The sequence below is a fragment of the Lygodium microphyllum genome, chromosome 11 (genome assembly GCF_053477565.2).
Source record: "Lygodium microphyllum isolate KBCC chromosome 11, Lygodium_microphyllum_v1.1.10, whole genome shotgun sequence".
NCBI lineage: Eukaryota > Viridiplantae > Streptophyta > Polypodiopsida > Schizaeales > Lygodiaceae > Lygodium > Lygodium microphyllum.
The window spans coordinates 87,643,523-87,662,419 of record NC_141145.1 but is presented as its reverse complement, the minus strand read 5'-3'; positions in this window follow the sequence as shown (position 1 = coordinate 87,662,419).

The window sequence follows — 18,897 nt, the reverse complement described above, 5'->3', positions numbered from 1 at the left end:
CCTTGGGGTGTGTACTTATGCAGGAAGGTCATCCAGTAGCATATTCTTCAAGGAAATTGAAAAGTCATGAAAAGAATTATGCCACGCATGATCTGGAGTTATTAGCTGTCATCCATGCTCTAAAGCTTTGGAGACACTACCTGTTGGGTAACAAGTTTACTCTAGTAACCGATCATAAGAGTCTCAAATGGATTTTTACCCAGAACGAGCTCAACATGAGGCAACGTCGATGGATTGAAGTATTGGAGGAGTATGATTTTGAAATCAAGTATCGACCAGGGAAAGAGAATGTAGTTGCCGATGCACTCAGTCGCAAGGCATTCCTAAATTCACTAATCTTGCAAAATCCATCAACGGCCAGATCTCTGGCTACAAAGGTATCTATGCCAAGCAACCCTATACTCGAACTAGCTAGAGAGGAAGCATGCCATGATTTGGCCTACCAAACCATGATAAAAGAAATATCTACCAAGGAGCAGAATCTGAAGTCACAAGCTAAGTATCAGGAATTTTCCATTGATAATGGACTTATCTACTACAGAACAAGGCTGTGTATACCAACAAGCCAGTCACTTAAGCAGAAGATATTATGGGAAGCTCATGATTCCCCTTTCGCAGGACATCCTGGCTATGCAAAAACTCTTAATGCAGTTAGGAAGAGCTACCATTGGGAGAGGCTCAAATGTGACGTTCTCAAATATGTCACTGAATGTTTGTCTTGCCAACGTATCAAGGCTGAACATGTCATGATGCCAGGAAAATTGCAACCACTTGACATTCCCCAAATGAAATGGGAATTCATCAGTATGGATTTTATGGTGGGCTTACCCCAAGTCCAAAGAGGATACAACTCCATTATGGTTGTAGTTGACATGCTTACTAAGGTTGCACACCTGATTCCAGTAAAGACAAACTATAAAGCCTCCGACATTGCAAGAGTGTTTATCAAGGAGATATTCAAGCTACATGGGTTACCTAGAAGGATCATTAGCGATCGAGACTCTCTCTTCACTTCACACTTCTGGAGAGCCATCTTTGAAGCTATTGGAACTCAACTCTATTTTAGCACTGCCTACCATCCCCAAACGGATGGACAAATAGAGCGAGTAAATCAAATCATTGAGGATATGCTTAGGGCATACTGCTGTCGAGAGCCGAAGAGGTGGATTCAGTACTTGCCGTTAGTAGAATTTGCCTACAATGCTTCTTCCCAGCAGAGCATTCAAATGACCCCTTTCCAGGCATTGTATGGTCATGATTGTCGAAGTCCCCTAAACTTTTATGATCCAACCCTAAGAGTTGAAGCTTCAAGACAAATGTTGGAAGACATGGATGACCAAATAAGGTCAATAAGACAAGACATACAAGCAGCCAAAGATAGACAAAAGGCATATGCGGATTTGAAACGCCAAGAGAGGGTCTTCGGAGAAGGAGACATGGTCTTCATTCGTGTACGCCCTAAAAGGAGTTCTCTATCTCTAGGAGAATGCAAGAAGCTAAGTCCAAGGTATTGTGGGCCGTATAAAATCCTCAAATGCCTGGGACCCAATGCTTATAAATTGCAACTTCCGGATAACCTAAAAGTTCACAATGTATTCCATATTAGTCTCTTAAAAAAATATGTACCCGGACAAGCTTACAGGCGGAACTCCTCGTATTTCAAAGATAAATATGATGATATGTTAATAAAGAACTTGTTTGATATTGTTTTTCTATGTCACATGATAAGATTACGTGAAGGAACCAGTGCTTAACGGATTAATTAAAGAAGCTGATTATTACATGTCTAACTAACGTGTTAGATAATTACCTAACTAAAACAAACCGAGGAAAATGCGGAGGATGGGCCATGGGTCCGTCCTACGGTTGGGTGGTCCCGGTTGGCCAGGAACTTTTCTCAAATCTCAAAGAACAGCGGGATGATCATCAAAGGACACGAACAATGAAAGCGATGACCTATAGTTATGTCTTACCCAATTTACGCTGTTTTAGGGGAACAGAATGGGACTATGCCTTATGGCAGAGAGGTTAAGCTTTGCATCCCTCTCGTTTCCCATTCTCCTCTAGTCATGTACTTGATGACCAACAAATTGTAATGCCTAGTCAAGGAGTCCTTGAACTAAGACCGGAAAAGATTTTAGATGTTAGGGAGAGACAATTAAGATCTAGAACCTTGAAAGAATGCCTCGTCCAGTGGAAAGATTATCCCGAAGAGGATGCTACCTGGATGGATGAAAGTTCTCTCAATCTTCAATATCCCCAGTTTATCTCGAGATGAGGACATCTCGATTCTTCTAAGGGGGAGAGAATGTAATATTCCCACCCGTGAATATTGACTTCCCACACACGACGTAAACCTTGTGCAAAGGTTATCTCTTATATTGAAATTGCCGGCAGTGTAACCAATGACCTGCACGCGTGAAATCGGGACCTCCGCATTGGCAAGGCAAACCCGAGAGTTCAAACCCGCAAATCACACGTAAACACCCTCTTGGGAGGGGCAAATTGAATATTATCAAGGCAATTTTTTTTTTTCTTTTTATCCCTTTTCCCCAGCCGACGCACTGCTGGAGGAGAGGGAGTGTGGGGGGATGGGACGTGGTGGAGTCGTGGGTTGCATGGGGAGGGGGGGAACCCATGCAGGGGGCCACGTGGTGGAGCCCTTCTCTCCCCCCCATGCCTATATAAACACCCGCTAAGGTGTTGAAGGGGGAGAGGAAAGGACAGACGGCTGCTGCCATCGCCGCGTTGGAGGGTGGAGTGCTGGGAGAGAAGAAGGTCCCCGCCGCCTTGCTGGAGACCACCAGACCGCCGCCCATCCTCGCCATCGCCATCACCATCAAGTCCTCGACGCCTTTCATTGGGCCTCCCACGACGTCGTGCTGATCTCCAGAAGCTTCTTTAAGAAGCTTCTAAGGATAAGGCCATAAGCCTTGGTCCTATGCGGGCTTTTCAGTTTTAAAACCGGGCTTTCCATAAGCCTTGGTCCTACGCGGGCTTTTCGATTTTAAAACCGGGCCTTCCATAAGCCTTGAAACCCGCAAGCCGGTACTCTCAAGGATCCGCGCTTTGGAAGGAATCTCCGGCGTACGAGGGAAAAGGGGGAAAGATCTTGAAGCGGCTCGCAACGGTTGGAGAAGACTCATCGATCGCGTAAGGGTAAAGGCAAACCGGAAGTCCGTAAGCACGCTATCGATGGCTCCCAAGAAGTCGCAAGGCGCGCCTGCGGGAGGTTCTTCTCCCAGCATTCACGTGGACATCTCCCCGAGCCCACAGACTCAGGTTTTTACTATTGTGATTTCATACTAAAGTAATGCATTAAGCATGACAACTCCATGGATTAAGAAGCAACCGTGCATGTTCAAATTCACCTAACCTAAGTTAAATGAAATTGGGAAAAATTGGTATTTTCAATATAAACGCTAATCGTCCATCCATCTTACGACCTTAACAGTAAAATGCCTTGTCGTGCATTTTCAAAGGAAAGCCACATATTGCCTAGGTTTAATGAGGAAATTGTTAAGTGCATTCGTCATGAAGGAAAGGAGTATTTTTTTAATAACTCCCTTCGTTAGGATTCGCATGAGGAAATTGTTAAATTCTTTTGCACGGCATGAAAAAGAACCCCGATCTTATATAAGTTGCATGGGAAAAGATGCTTGCAATTAGATTAAATCCACACTTGCCTTAGTATTGCATGAACTTCATTCACGATGTTGTTGTATCTAAGGGTCGCACTTTTACTTTCACAAATTTCATTTCATCATGTAGCATTTAGGAATGATTGCATGGCTTATAAAAGCATGAAATGCAAATACTTAGACACAAGGTTGTAGGTGTTATTCCTTGATGTAAATCCTAGTAAACCCTATGTAAGTTATCCTTCAAATTATCTTGCCTTTTGACTTTAACAAAAAAGGGATAGGGCTATTGCGGATCTTATGGTGCGTGGAAGTAATGAATTACATGTTTACATGTATTGTAACATTTTGCAACTATTTTCCTACTTTAGATCAAGTATATCATCTCTAGGAAAGAATTGTCCTTGTCATAAAACAAGTAGGTCAATTTACCCAAGTCATTTGTGGTATCATGACTGCTAGGGTTTCGTATAGGCATAACTAGCCGATTCGATAAAAACCTCAAGTACTAGCTAGGGCTTGGCACGTTAGAGATGTAGACAAGTATCGTACTTGAACGCCAAGTCGAAGTCCTCAAACCCAAAGGTCCTACCCACCTTCCCGGAAAGTTGAGCCAATGGGACGCACACGAAAATAATGATCTAGGCTTTCTACCCTAAGGATCATTCGACCTAATGCCAGAACTTGGATTGAGTTGGAATCCCTAGGACCGAACGTTGTCGGCCTAGTGCGATTAGGATTGCGTTGAGTAAGAAGACACCCTAAACCCTACTTCGAGTCTAATCATAATTCTTTGACCAGAAAACACCATTCAATGGGTGAAATGATCTCTTGGAATGGAGGCGACACTTGTGCAACAAGTTGCAACGTCGCATAGCCTTGTGGTTTGATCACAATAAAGTTTTGCCATTCCCTGGAATGAAGTTGGCAGGTTCTTGCGCAAGTTTAACTTGCAAGGGGATGAGTAGTCATCCTGTTACATCACCCTCATTGGGAAAATTTGCCAAGTTAAGGAAAGTTAGGTATTTGCTTGGACGCAAACGATTAATCAATAAATTAAAGCGACATGGCCGCCAGGATTTACTATTAATAAAACCTAGGGTATTGGTTAAGTTGGGTTAACAGGGTATGGCCCTAACCCAAGGACAATAGGAATCTTGCCAAGTTGCAATTGATTCCGGATCGAATGCTGGATGCATTCGGAGAGAAGGATTCACTCCTTAACAGTTTGCCAAATAAACGACCACTGGAATTGATTGTGCTTGTAACAGTTTAGAAAGCACTGTTTGCATTGTTTGCTCAAGGAACTAAAGGATGAAAAGATATATAAATGCTTCAGGTTGAAGGCCTGAAGGGAGAGGCAGCTTCAGTTACCCCCGACTGCCTGCCCGACCCTAACCAAGGGGGTTGTTGACCGTGCCGGGAATGTGGACCGAACCCGCCGCGAGAGGTCTTTCCGTTGAGCTCTACTTGGAGCAGGAGGACGCTTGGGTGCCAGGGGGGGCTCTGGCCGTAAATCCCTCGCCTTCCGGGTCCTGCACAAGAGGCTAACGCGACTCAAGATTGGATCTCGAGGCCCGCATACTAGTTTACGGGCAAAAGCTTGGAATAGTGATCCCTAGCGGATTATTGGATAAGCCTTCGGGCGGATTATGGACAAGCCTACAGGCGGAACTCCTTGTATTCCAAAGATAAAATGATGAAATGATAATAAAGAAGTTGTTTGATATTGTTTTTTTCTATGTCACGTGATAAGATTATGTGAAGGAACCAGTGCTTAACATGGTTAATTAAAGAAGCTGTTTGTTATATGTCAAATTAATGTGTTAGATAATTACATAACTAAAACAAACCGAGGAAAGTGCGGAGGATGGACCATGGGTCCGTCCTACGGCTGGGTGGTTCCGGTTAGCCGGGAACTTTTCTCAAAAATCTCGAGGAACAGCGGAATGATCATCATCATTAAAACGAATAACGAGAACGATGACCTAGAGTTACATCTTACCCATATTTACGTTGTTTTAGGGGAACGGAATGGGACTATGCCTTATGGCAGAGAGGTTGAGCCTTGCATCCCTCTCGTTTCCCATTCTCTTTGAACCAAGTGCAGCGTGAATCCACTTCGGACCTGGCGTTTCTGCGTAAAGTAGTTCGCTCGGGTCTGACGCTAGTTGCTGCTAGCTAATGACCAAACAAGAAAACCCAAACTCAGGTCGATCCTAAGTGGGAACGACCAGGATACTTCCGCTACGTGGCAGACACAGGAAGACCTAGTTTGCAAAACCCGTAATATTCCGTGGGAGTGGAGGGCGGAGTTTTCTAGACATCCTTTCCGATGGACTGCTAAGACGTGTCCTGGATGATTCTAGCGGACACGTTACATAAACCCCCATCCCCTAAGCGCATGTCGTCAATCTAAGATGCAGTGATATGGGTGGGTGGGAATAGATTTATTTTATGGATGAAAGTTTTACTTTGCATTTTATTATTAAAGTATCCATTAATGCATGGTGAATTGGATTACGTAACCCAACCCCACTCAAACTTAGACAACAAGACTTTGGTCTCTACTAATGCAATTCCTTATTACAAATTATATGATGTTTGGCACAAAGTATATGCATGCATGACATCAAAGGTTCATTTTATTTACAAAGTAAATGTGTCTGCATCACATGTGCACGTGTATTGTGGACCATCATGGGTAAATTTTAGTTTACAAAATTATGTGGATTATTGTGCCATGTGCTTGTGCAACAGCAAGGCTTTCTTTTACAACTCAATTTCCTCTATTTTTCACTATTTTTTTCTTTTTATTATTCATGAAAAATAGGCATTTTTTGATTTATTTGTATTGGCTTATTATTTTGACTGAAACTTAACATTTTCTTTGATTTTTTTCCATTTCCACCCATTTTTCCCAAGCCAAAATAAAAAAAATCACTAATTTTCATTAAAAATGATATTTTGCGGGTTTTAAAGAATTAATAATGGCTCTAAATCATTACTGGTTCTGTATTTCTGTAGTTATAGCCCTCAAACATGATGTAAACAAGGTTCACACAAAAAATCATCGCATATGAACAACATTTGGACCATAAAACAATAAAACCAAGCAAATTTCTTCATAAAATTGGAGCATATCACGTGTCTTGCATGTTGCGGGTTTTTTAATAATTATTCTGGGCAGCCCACAGATGGCCAACAACCATTCTTTAGTGCTGAACCTCTTTCCTCAGCCTCCTCTTCATCTTGAAGCAATCCGATCACAGCCAGACAAGCATTCTTCAGTCCTTCTTCTTCTTGATTTTTTGCACATGAATTGCCTCTATGCAAGAGAGAGAGGGAGGAGAGAGAAAGAGTAAAAATCAGAATTTCATTTCCTTCATCATATTGCATGTGGTTGCCATCAAAATCTTGCCCTCTCTACATGGATCAGGGATCTTCCCTTCTCTTTCTACATGATTGAGTATCCAAGAGGCACATACATCCTCAAAAAAGGGGGCGTCAATCAAAAAACGCCCCTCCTTGCATCACGACATGTTTTTGCATGTTTTCTTCATTTAGAGTTTCATTTCATTTCATTTATAAAATGTCCACTTTTAAAAAAACCACTTTCACACTACTATGAAAGGGTTTGTAGCCTGTTTGGGGGTGCAAAAATACTCCGATTCGCGATCCCATTGGACGGCTGGCTCCATGGCATCGAAATCTACACAGCTGGGCTCCGTCACACTCTTCTCGACTTCCAAATCCAGTAGCTGCTTTACAACCCGAACTTTGCGGGGATTAAATGGGGGATCAAACAACCTTGAAATGGAGATCCGAGACTTGTGTTGGATTCTGACGCCATTTTGCATCTAGGAAAACTCCAACTCGGCCATCCGCCATCATTTGATTTTCAATGAAAATTAGCACTAACGCTTTAGGGACTTGCTGCTTAAAATTGTATTAATCGCCACTACCGCCTTTGACGAAGTCTATTTTTCCCTTGATATTTGTAAATTTTTGCTATTTTTAAGCACTTCTCGGCATCAAAAATCATCTGTCATGTCCTATTCCCTGGTTTATGTCTGATCGTGTCATAGTAAATTCTTTTACCCCCGCCGCACATTGCACAAGATGGGGGGACACACTTATTTCTTATGATATTTAAAAAATACCCCATCTTTTACCAAAAATAAAAATTAAAAAAATTACAATCATCCCCCAACCGTTCCCTATCGTACCCTCTCTCCTCTCTCCACTCTCTCTCTCTCTCTTTCTCTCTCTCTCTCTCTCTCTCTCTCTCTCTCTATCGTAGGCTCTCTCCCCTCTCCTAGCATGGGCCTTCCACCCTCTACCTTGCATGTGTCTTTCTCCTATAGCAACCCTTCTGCTCACCTAACCTACCCCACCCGCTACCTCCAACCCTCCGCCAACCCCTCCCCTATCTACCCTCCTTCTCCACCCTCCCCCTCCCCCCCAGTCTACCCCTCTTCTCTACCCCCCGCCTAGCTGACTATCCTTGCTCCCACCCTTCTCCACCCCCTGCCTAGTCAAACCACCCCCCTCCCAACAGACTCGCCGGCGCAACCCTCCCCAATCTACCCTCCTTCTCCAACCCCTACCTAGCTCAACTAACCCACCCCCTGCCTAGCCCAACCCTCTCGTCTACCTTCTCCACCCCCTGCTGTGCCCCACCCACCAACTCTCCCCTCACCACCCTCCCACCCCTACCCCACCCACCCCCAACCCATGCTCCACTCCCTTCCCATCTCCATTTCCCTTCCCCCCATATTCCACCCCTCCCATATCCCTTGTCCCCCCCTCAACCCATTGGACCCTCCCTAAAACCCTTTGACCGGCCTCCCCATCCCCATCCCCATCCCCCCCTCCCCCCCCCCAACCTCCATGTCTCCCCCCCAAATCCCTTGTCCCCTCCTCAATCCATTGGAACCCCCCCTAAAACCCTTTGACCTCCCTCCCCATCCCCATTTTCACCACTCCTTCGTGCCCATATTCCACCCCCCTTCAAATCCCTTATTTTCCCCTCAACCCATTGGACCCCCCACAACCCTTTCTTGACCACCCACGAGCCGCCCACCCAAACCCATTTCCACCCCCCCCCCCCCCCTTCAATGTAAGAAAACTTCGCTTCCCCCACCTCAACCCAAAAACAAAAAAAAATGCCTTCTTTCCTCCATCCAAAATCCCCCCCCTCAACCTTGTATTTCAACCCTCCCACCATGTTCACGTGTTTAAGCTCATGTCAGTTGTGTGCCCCATTTCATCTTCATGCTAAGCACGCATTTGTGCATGCCTTGTTTATGAGGAGCATGTGTGTTTGTTCTTTCATGGTCATTAGCACACAAATTTTCTAGTTCGTGCATGTATGCCATTTACACCCCCGAGGACACGTGTGTGGTCTTCCTCGAGTGGTGGATTTGCTATTGTTCATAGATAGCATGTTGCTCACACATCGTGTCACTAGTACATACCTGCCTTTTACCGATATTATTAAAAATTATTTAAAAAACAAAAACAAAAAAATCCAAAAACCCCAAAAATCCATAAAAGCTCTTAAAAATTTTCAAAATAAATGAAAAAACTATTGAAAACTTACACAAAAATAAAAAAGATTTGGAAATTGGGATAAGTCATTTAAAAGGAAAATTTTCAATAAACAATTCAACAACAATTGAAAATTTCATCAAAATTGGTGTTATTCATGGAAAAATCCATAAAATTTCATAACAATAGCTAAAGAAATTCTTTAAAATCCAATATACTTCCTTCACTACAATCCATCCATTCGTAGTTTCTTTCTCCCAACATGATATCATCATTCATTAAAAACCAAAATAAACAAATAGGCTGATATCCAATTTACATAAATTAATCCATCCAAACAAACAAATTGACAAGTATAATCACACTTTAATAAAAAACTCTTAAATGAAAATAAAATAGAAGAAAAAAACATAAATACACTTACCATGAACACAAAAGTACCATGTATTTTGGGAGTGCCATATGCACATTATTAAGTTCCATTTTCTGTTTCCTCCCTCATGTGCATCATAACACACATGTAATTTGTAATAACTAAAATTAACCTGACCATTGCACCCACAAGATTATGTGCGTGAATGTTTGATGAGGTTAAAGCATGAGGTTAAGCCACAGTTTGGCCTTGTCCTTTGTGTTATAGTCCATGTTTATTGCTTTTTACATACAAAAATGATACAAAACAACCATTTACACCTTATACCGCAGCAACATCTATACGGTGGGGGGGGGGAATGAAGTTTGTGCGAAAATCTAATTGCTGAAAATATATAAATTCTGATTTTCCTCTTTGTGCATAGCATTTAGGGATTTTTCCATAATTAAATACAGGTGACTAGTAGCACGGAAGTTCCGGTGCTGGTTCCTAAAGCAGCGCAGCATGTAATGCTTAGTTAAAATTCATGAAAGGGCTGTTTTTTGCACCTCACATGGCTATTTTTTTAATCATAAAATGGTTTTACACAATTGTCATACACCTTGCATCAAGCATGCCATGTGGTATCTCCTAGAATGCATTGCAATTGATTGATAAACTTTGTCCAACGTTGAGAGGACAGGAAACCTAAGTTGTAGGTTTAAACGGGCGCTTCCATTGGGAAAAGTTTTGTGAAGCAAATCAAAATCTCCTCGAACGTTGAATTATGAAAGAGTGGAGTTTGTACGAATGTTATATGTGTTAGCAACACGTCTTGGGGCTAATCCCTAAGGTGTAGGAGAGTCGTAGTGGAGCCGCGGCAATCAGTCGAGAGGTGCTTCCCTATGTGTGTATTACGAGCATTATGCCTATATGTTATGGGATCTCCCTTTGAGAAGAAGTGAAGGTGAATGTTGAAATACATATTGGATATAAACGCAAAATCGTCATAATCATTTAGTGTAAAGTGAGTTTTAGATGCTCTTGGCCCGTGAGGCCGTATGGTGGGGTTGTCTGTCGTATGCATGAGGTTCAGCTAGTGCAATGGCCAGTGCCGGACCATTTTAGGTCCCATCAATGGTGCGTCTGCCAGGAGCTACCTCTATAAGTTGCGGTCTTGGAATCTAGGTTGTAAAGGGACCTAAGTTTATAATTTCCATTAGGAGTATGCTAAGCTAACCATAAAATGGGGTTTGTTCAAGGATGGAAAAGCTTGGCTTTCCCTATACAAAACTTACTGATATAATTAGTTAGTTATGTATATGAGGATTTTAATGCCCCAGTGCTGATCCCGAAGGACAGGACTAAATGCCCTCCTCCTTATAGGGATCTCCCACTGTTTCATGGGCTGGTTAATGAGGTTTCGATGGTGCATTTACGAGAATACAACCTAACTTACCTTGCAAGTGGGTTCAATGATATTCATCGGATACTTGTATTCTCAAGTACCCTAAAGGGAGAGGCTAGAAAATGGTAATGAAGCCTCCCAAGGGGGTCTATTAAATCCTTTGAGGAGTTGAGTGGTCAATTTTTAGATGAATATGACAAGAAGGTGCCTATGACCCAAGTGTTAGGGTAGTTGATGCAAATTAGACAAGAGTCCTATCCTTCTATTAAAGAATACGCTAGAGCCTTTTATGATATTCTGAGGCTTTGTCCAAGAAGAGCTACAGCATTGCCAAGTGATGTGCTATTTGAGTTCTTTTTGAGTGGCTTAGAGATTAACATGAAAATCCAAGTGGGATTGCGGAATCCTAAGTCATTAAGGGAAGCAAAGAAGCATGGCATTGATTATGAGGGACATATTCAGAGATATTGGGAAAACTTTAAGAGTTTTCCCCGCTGAGTACAAGTGCATCCTAGCTTCCAACCATTTCTACAAGGAGATAGCTCACTTGTTGATACCAAGGCAGCCTATGAGACGAACCTTGGTAGCCAAAATATCCAAGTAGAAAATGGCAATAGTAGGAATAATATACCCTCTAGGGATTAAAAGATTCCAAGCCCAGTAAGTCCCATCAAGGCTTGCAACACTTCCATGAGAGGTAGTTGTGACGGTGGAATTGATAGAACCATTAGGTCTAAAAGCTTAGATGAGCATTCTATGAGTGGTTCTAGTTGTGCTCCTAGTAAGGCTCTTGAGAGACCTTTCCAATTTATAGATGAATCATGCTTTCGAGTAGATGTTATTCCTTTTAGTAAAAGCATGGTTCCTATGGCTAAGCAGTTTCAGAGTGGACAAAGGAAAGAGAAGACATCTCATATGAAGAAGATGCAGCATGCCCAAGGTCCACCTGCATTAACTAGAAGCCATACGACTGTGAGGCCATTTGGTAATGGTGATAAATCCATTGTGAGTCCATTGGACCAATGTGGGCAGATGAGGCAGTCTAAGAATATGAAACGGAATATGAGATGGGTTTGAAGGTCCAAAACCCCTAAAAATACTATTAGTGTGTCAAATGAAGGGCCAGGAATTGCATGTAGACATGCTTTGATGGATTCCCAAGAGGATGCGACTAAAGGCCATAATGCGACATCTGAAAATAGGGAGTGTTGCCTTGAGATGCATCTATGTGATGGGTCTAGGCTTGAAGCTCTGTCTAGTTTGGATCGTATCATTGTCATATATAATGGTCCAATTAGAGAAGAGTTGAATGATCATAAATCCATGATTCTCCCTGTAGGAGTAGTTACTCAAAAGTTGGGACAAGCGATCTGTTTGAATGGCGACCAACGGGATGAGATATATCAACCTAATGATGTCATTCATTCAGCTCATAGTACCCAAGAAGAGATGGCCATTATTACTAAGATATCAATAGAAAGGCTTGGGCTAGTGAATCTAAAAAGAGCATAGATCAAGCTTTTAGCTGACTTGCATGAGGAGCATGAGGCTAGTCCTCCTATTTTATGCTATCCTTAGTATTTTTATTAGTTTGATAGGATGTGATGTATATGCCAAGGAGATAATATATTGCATGGATTAGAATGAACTATCCATTTTAGGCCAAGAGGGCCAGCTAGTTTGCAGTGAAATGTGCTATTTCTTTAGGCCCAGAGGGCCATTTGTCTGTTTGGTGCGGGTACAGTTAATGGGGTTTTGTTGTTTTAGTGATTGCACCATACAGGTTGATGAAGTCATTGGAGGGAGGCGTTGTTGCAAAGGAGCTTCTTGTGGCCATTCCAGGTCGTTTCGTCCCGTTTTAGAGTTTTTTCCCTTAAGCAATTAATGATATATGTGTAGGTGAGGGTTACTTTCTTTTGTTTGTTGGGGACCGCCACTTAAGGCATGAAGTCCCAGGTTTAGGCTCTCTATGTGTGGAGGAGGTCTAAGTAGTCATTGCCTCCTACAAGGCATTGTCAAGCATTGAAAGACCTGTTTTAGATGGGAGCTCTAGTGACCCTATTCTGCGGACCTGCTAGGCGGCCATTCTAGGAATTCCTGTTAGTTGTGAGGTAGTTAGAGAAGCCTACTAAAATAATGATGGAAAGAGACAAAACTCTAAAGATCTAAACGACAATATATGAATATACGGAGGTGTGTAAAAAGGGGTTCTAACCCCTATAAAAATAGAAAAGAAAAAAAAGAAAAATCCTTGAGCTATTGTTTATTGCCTTGCAAAGGTCTGGTAGGTTCCTGGGGACGAGTTAGATCCGGGGCCGATGCTTTGTCTTCCTAGGGGTGGCATCTAGCTGAAAAATTAAAGAAAATAAAAGAAGGTTGGAGTGAAAATAAAAGTGAGTGTTAGGAAATGATTAAATGTCGCCTTGCGAGGGCTTGGTAGGTTCTTGGGTACCGGATACAAGACCTGAGCCCGATGCCGTGTTCTCCTTGTGTCACTATGCTCAGCTCCCTCCTTTTTACATGCCCGAGTATCTTTTTACATGCCCTGTTCTCCTTGGGTCACTACATTCTTCTCTTGCCAAAACCCCTATGGTGACCTTCAACCCTACGCGCTGCGATATTGTTGAACCGGACATGAAGGTCGGTGTAAGAGAACTCCAAGATGGGGGATTCTTCAGGAGATACTCTACAACAATTGGTGTGCATACTGCAGCAGACTCAATAACAACAAATCTAGTGTTACAACAACAACAATAAAGGCAAGAAGAAGAGAAATTTGATTCCATAGCTATTAAGGCCCTAGAAGAAGTTGGGCGTGAATTTAAATAATTTAATGGTCAAAATGTCTATGTTTTCATTCGTTTGTATGTTGAGAAAATGCTCTTCTTTGGTGTACCGCAATATGCTTGGAGCCGTTATTTTGCGAGACTAGCCAAGCATGGTCTTCAAGAAAGAATCCATGGTCTTTTCCAATAAGATGTGGATTGGGTTACATTCAAAAAAGCCCTACGCGGAGAATTCTTCTTAGAAGACTCTGGCCTTATGACGAAGAAAAGTTTCACTGAATGGGTTGAAAAACCCAACAAAGGTTTAACTGCAACAGCTCTATACCATGAATTTGAAAGTAAATTTGGACAACTAGATGCTGAAGACCAACAAAGTATGGAATGTCAGAAGATTGAATTATTCCTTAAGGATGATCACCTAGAAGATGCTACCTCCGAATCAGGAGTCAAGACTACATGGACAAATGCTACTGATGTAGTTAATATGATTTCTCGAAGAGAGCGGATGTGACTAAGATTGGGCTCTACTTCAACTTCAACAACTCCATTGATGGAGCTTGTTCCACCTTCAAAATCCCCTATTCCTTTGACTAATCAACCAACTCTTTCTTCTTCAGTTCCTTCAAAAAATGATGTCATGGATAAACTTATTTAAAGCATGCGTGACCTTCATTTGAATCTTACAGAAATTAGTTCCAAAGTAGAGTCAACTCAAAAACCCATGAGAGAACGCGTTAAGAGGCGCTACATTTGGTGCGACAGCCAAAAACATGACAAGAGGGAGTGTTTTGTCTTCCCTGAGACTGAAGAATAGAAGCTCGTCTTTTGGAAAGACAGAAAAATCCATGTAGCTGAAATTGGTCTTCCAGTGGAGCCAAATTTTGACAATGGTGGAATGAAGAAAAGATTAGAAAATTTAGCTGTAAAGAATGTCTATGTAGCAATTGATGCAGCTACCTATGGGCTACAAATTGAGCCAACTTTATCAAGTTTGAAAGTATGTAAAGCTAATGTGCAATCTAAAGTATGGATGCACGCACTAGATCAAATGGAATGTGGTAAAGCGGCTAAAGATCTAGCTCCTATTGTAGGAATTGCCATAGTTGTTACTGCCTCTGATGAAGTACACTATCGTAGGAACTACCACACTTGTTACTGCCTCTGGTACTTCTCCTTATTTCTCAAGATGAGAGATTCATATGAAATCCACTTAATTATGTGATGCATCCTATTTATATACAAGAGGGATTTGTGTTTGTTATGGGGGATAATTGGAACAAGAGCTATGACTCTCACACATAGAGAGTCTTGCCTTTCAAAAACATTATTGGAAGGGTAGTGTTCTATTATTGGCCTCCCGCTCTCCTTGGAAGCACTGTGTTGAATGTAGACTCAATGGCACATCTTGAATTTTAGAGAGTATTTGAAGACTCCCACACCAAGTTGTGCTTTCATTGGAGCTTTTAGCACACCAATGGAGGAGAGAGATAATCTACCATCATAAGAAGTTGAACTAATGAAAAAAAAAGAATTGAAGGGATTTTTGTGTCTGTGTTTTCACAAAGATCGTGGAAAGATGGTGAGGGGCATCTAGACCACATGCCTAGCATTGCCATTCCCTTGGATCATGAACTTGCAAATCGCTTTGGTGACCTTCATATTAGTGATGAAGATGAGGCTCTGGTTGGCTAGATCATGTTTGAAGAGGGTGATACCATCACTAACACCATGATGAGTGCAGTCACCTTCATCGTGTATGTCTTCCCACCGAGGTTGCCTTCCTCATCATAGCGCGTGTCTTCATCACGCTGGCGATGGTGATGAATGTCCATTCAGGTCTGAGATCTAGAAGATGGAGGGAAGAATGGGTTGATCTCCTTTATGGAAGCTTGAGAGGAGCTTTAAAAATGGCCTCAAATGGCCAACACGCTATTAACTTTAGCCTTCTTGCCACAAAACTCTATCAAAGACTCCATTAGTGCTTCAGGCATGCTACGCTTTTGGTCTATGGACCTCTGATCACTTCAGTGCTACTCCGTTCCCATGTCTATACGTATGTACTTGAAATCTTATTGGATTTGTGTGACTTAAATGAAGGAGACTTGAAGGATGGAGAAGATGAATGAGACTTGTATTATGCCAAAAAATGGGTACAAAATGATTCGTATCTTCACCTTTTATACCTGCTTCTATGTACCCTATTTTCCATCTCTTAAAGTGAAGTCCAACATAATAGATTTTTGCATCATCCTTGCAAGGGTATAAATTAAAATACATCTCAATTTCTTGAACCATTTCTCCAATTGAGTGACTGTCCATAGGAGTGGTGCTCCACATTAGCTTTGACCAAGAGATGATCTCCTCTCATTGTTCTTATCTTCATCAATGGGTTGATGGTTGCCTTCAAATCTTCTAGGAAAACTTGAGGAATGTGGGTAAAAGGATTTATAAAATGGATCAAATCCATAGTAAGCTTCATCATGTTTAGGGTTGACTTGAAGCTCTTCATGGTGGTCATTATTCCTATGAGTAAATTGCATTCTTGCCTTATTCTAAATTAAAGTTGATCAATAAGGTTATATCACCATATATGGCTCATCTATCTCGAAAATTGCTCCATGTTGCTAATTTTATTGTTTAGGAAATGTGGGCTCACATGGGACTGAGAATAAGTAGGAACTGTTGTAGGGGTAAACTTATCACTCAACAAAGTGAACACATTGACAACTAGTTGATCTAAGTTTGAGTCCATGACCTCATTGAGTTATTGAATCCCTTCATTCATACACTTAATTTTATTTGATAGCTCCTTTCATTAGTCATTTGAATCATGTGATACATTGTTGGTCTCATTCAAATGATGGGTGTTTGATGCATTTTACATGCTAGGTCCTATTCCTACTTGATAGATTTATTAGAAATATTTTTTAATTTTGAAAGGCCCATATATCTTCATTCCTATTCATTATCCAATATTTTTCTTTTTTTTAAAACTGTAGATCTTAGAGTGCTAACTAGTCGACTAACTCACTGTATTTAAGTAATATCTTATGATCCCAGTATCCAAAGGACAACGGCTTGTAGCTCTCTTGAATGTTGTGTTATAAGCCCACAGTGCCACATATAATTTCTTATTCCAATCACGCTTGCTTTCTAATACTATCTTGGATAAGATTCCCACCAACTATTTATTTGTACTCTCAACTTGGCCATTGGCTTGATGATTATATGGAGTGGTCTTGTTATGATTAATCTTCAAAGCTTCAGTCCTCAAAGCTACTATAACTTTATGCAAGAAGTGTATCCCCTCGATTATACACTATCTCCTTGGGTAGACCAAAACAACAAACAATTTTCTCCAGGATGAAACTGGTCATTTCCTTAGCATTATCCTTCACCATTGCTCATTTGGCTTCTTATTACTTTGAGAGTACCACGAATATACATACGTAGAGCCCTAGGATAGACTTGAGATTTTAGAATTTAAAGAGCTTGATACACAAGGGCTAATAATAGCAATACTACTTAAGACTTTTGATATAATGAAAATTTGCATGGACACCATTAAATTCACATAAAAAGTCCTCATGCAAGAGGATATAGAAAGAATGTTACTTTTTTACATAGATGTATATAATTTTTTAATATTGATAAATGCTGCAATGAAATAAATGGTAACAATTTGCTATTTCAAGATTTGAAAGAGAGATCAATGAAGAGTGATCTATAGCAACTCTTTACATGAGTAAAACAGTTGTAGAAATATATCTTAGCAAAATTTCTCTCATGCTATATCCTGAAGATGAATGTTCAATCTACATGCGCGGATTGAAGTGTCCCACTCATAATGGAGTGTTCTATTCCATCGACTTGAAAGCATTCTCAAGTTGAGCAACTAGTTGAGAACCAAAGCACAAGCTTTGCGGATGACTCAATAGTATATCATTGCTATTTTTCTGCATACAAGTTGACTCAAATTTAGGATGGAAAAAGGGAATTTCTAGCCGAGCAAATTATCTATGTTGATATTGAATGCCATAAAATACAATGTTCGCTCATTTCCAACCCTAGTTAGTTATGCGAGTAATTTGTATTTTGGCTTTGTGTGTGTGTATGTGCATTTCTCATACACACACATAGTTTGTAATAGTGAGTGAGAGAGAGAGAAGGAGAGAGGGTGTGTGGAGGGGGTGGGTATTTACATGCAAGTGTAGATCATAATATTACCCTTGCTTAGTTATGTACCCATGTTGATTCCTTGATTATTGGCCTCATCTATCAAATAGAAACAACTAATTATCAAAGCTGAAAACGTAGTTTGATATGCGAAATGTGGAATCAAATCTAATCCAAGAAATTATCCGCCATTATCTCAAAGCTTTTGCACTTCAATACGGACCTACATCATTAGGAAGTTGTTCCATCTTGGTTTTGGTGGTATGCCTGTGTGAAGCGGTGTAATACATAGTTAGATAGTGGCGTGAGCCTATTCGCTTTCATATGTGGAAACCTGGTAATAATGTGTCCATTAAGACTAAGTCAATATGCAAACGAATTAGACAAATCGCCAAAAGAGGGAGAGAGAAAGAGGGTGGCATATACCGGAAAGTTGGATGTAAATCCCAGCAGTCTGAGAGCCGCTAGGTCACGCGTCCTCGCAGCCATCTCCTCCTCTTGATAGGATCCTGCAAAGTGGTCATACATCGTTGATGCACTCCCCATTGTCGAGAACTATAATTCCATTAAGGACCAGCTAACACGAAGAGAAAACCATTAGTTATGAAGCTAGTCATCGGGCCGGAGGTGCATTGTAACGTATATTTAATCGTTGTCCACGTCCCGTATTCCAGCGCATTAAACATATCCATGCCATCGACCACCAGCAAAATACTTGTGAGTTCATACCATGTCATAGATAGCCAAACTAGGCAAGCGGTTTTAGTGTGTGTAATGTATGAGCGATGGGGGCAAGTATTCACGCTATTAACGTAGGATCGATGGGAACTGCAATATGAATATGTACTTAAGCTACCTTTCTTGCCTCGTTTAAGGCCGCTCTCCTTTTTCATGGTCATATCGTTGTGGTTGACGATAGAGGCAATGTACTTACCAGCCTGAAAACATGATCTGTATGATCTCTTAGATTAGAAACAATAA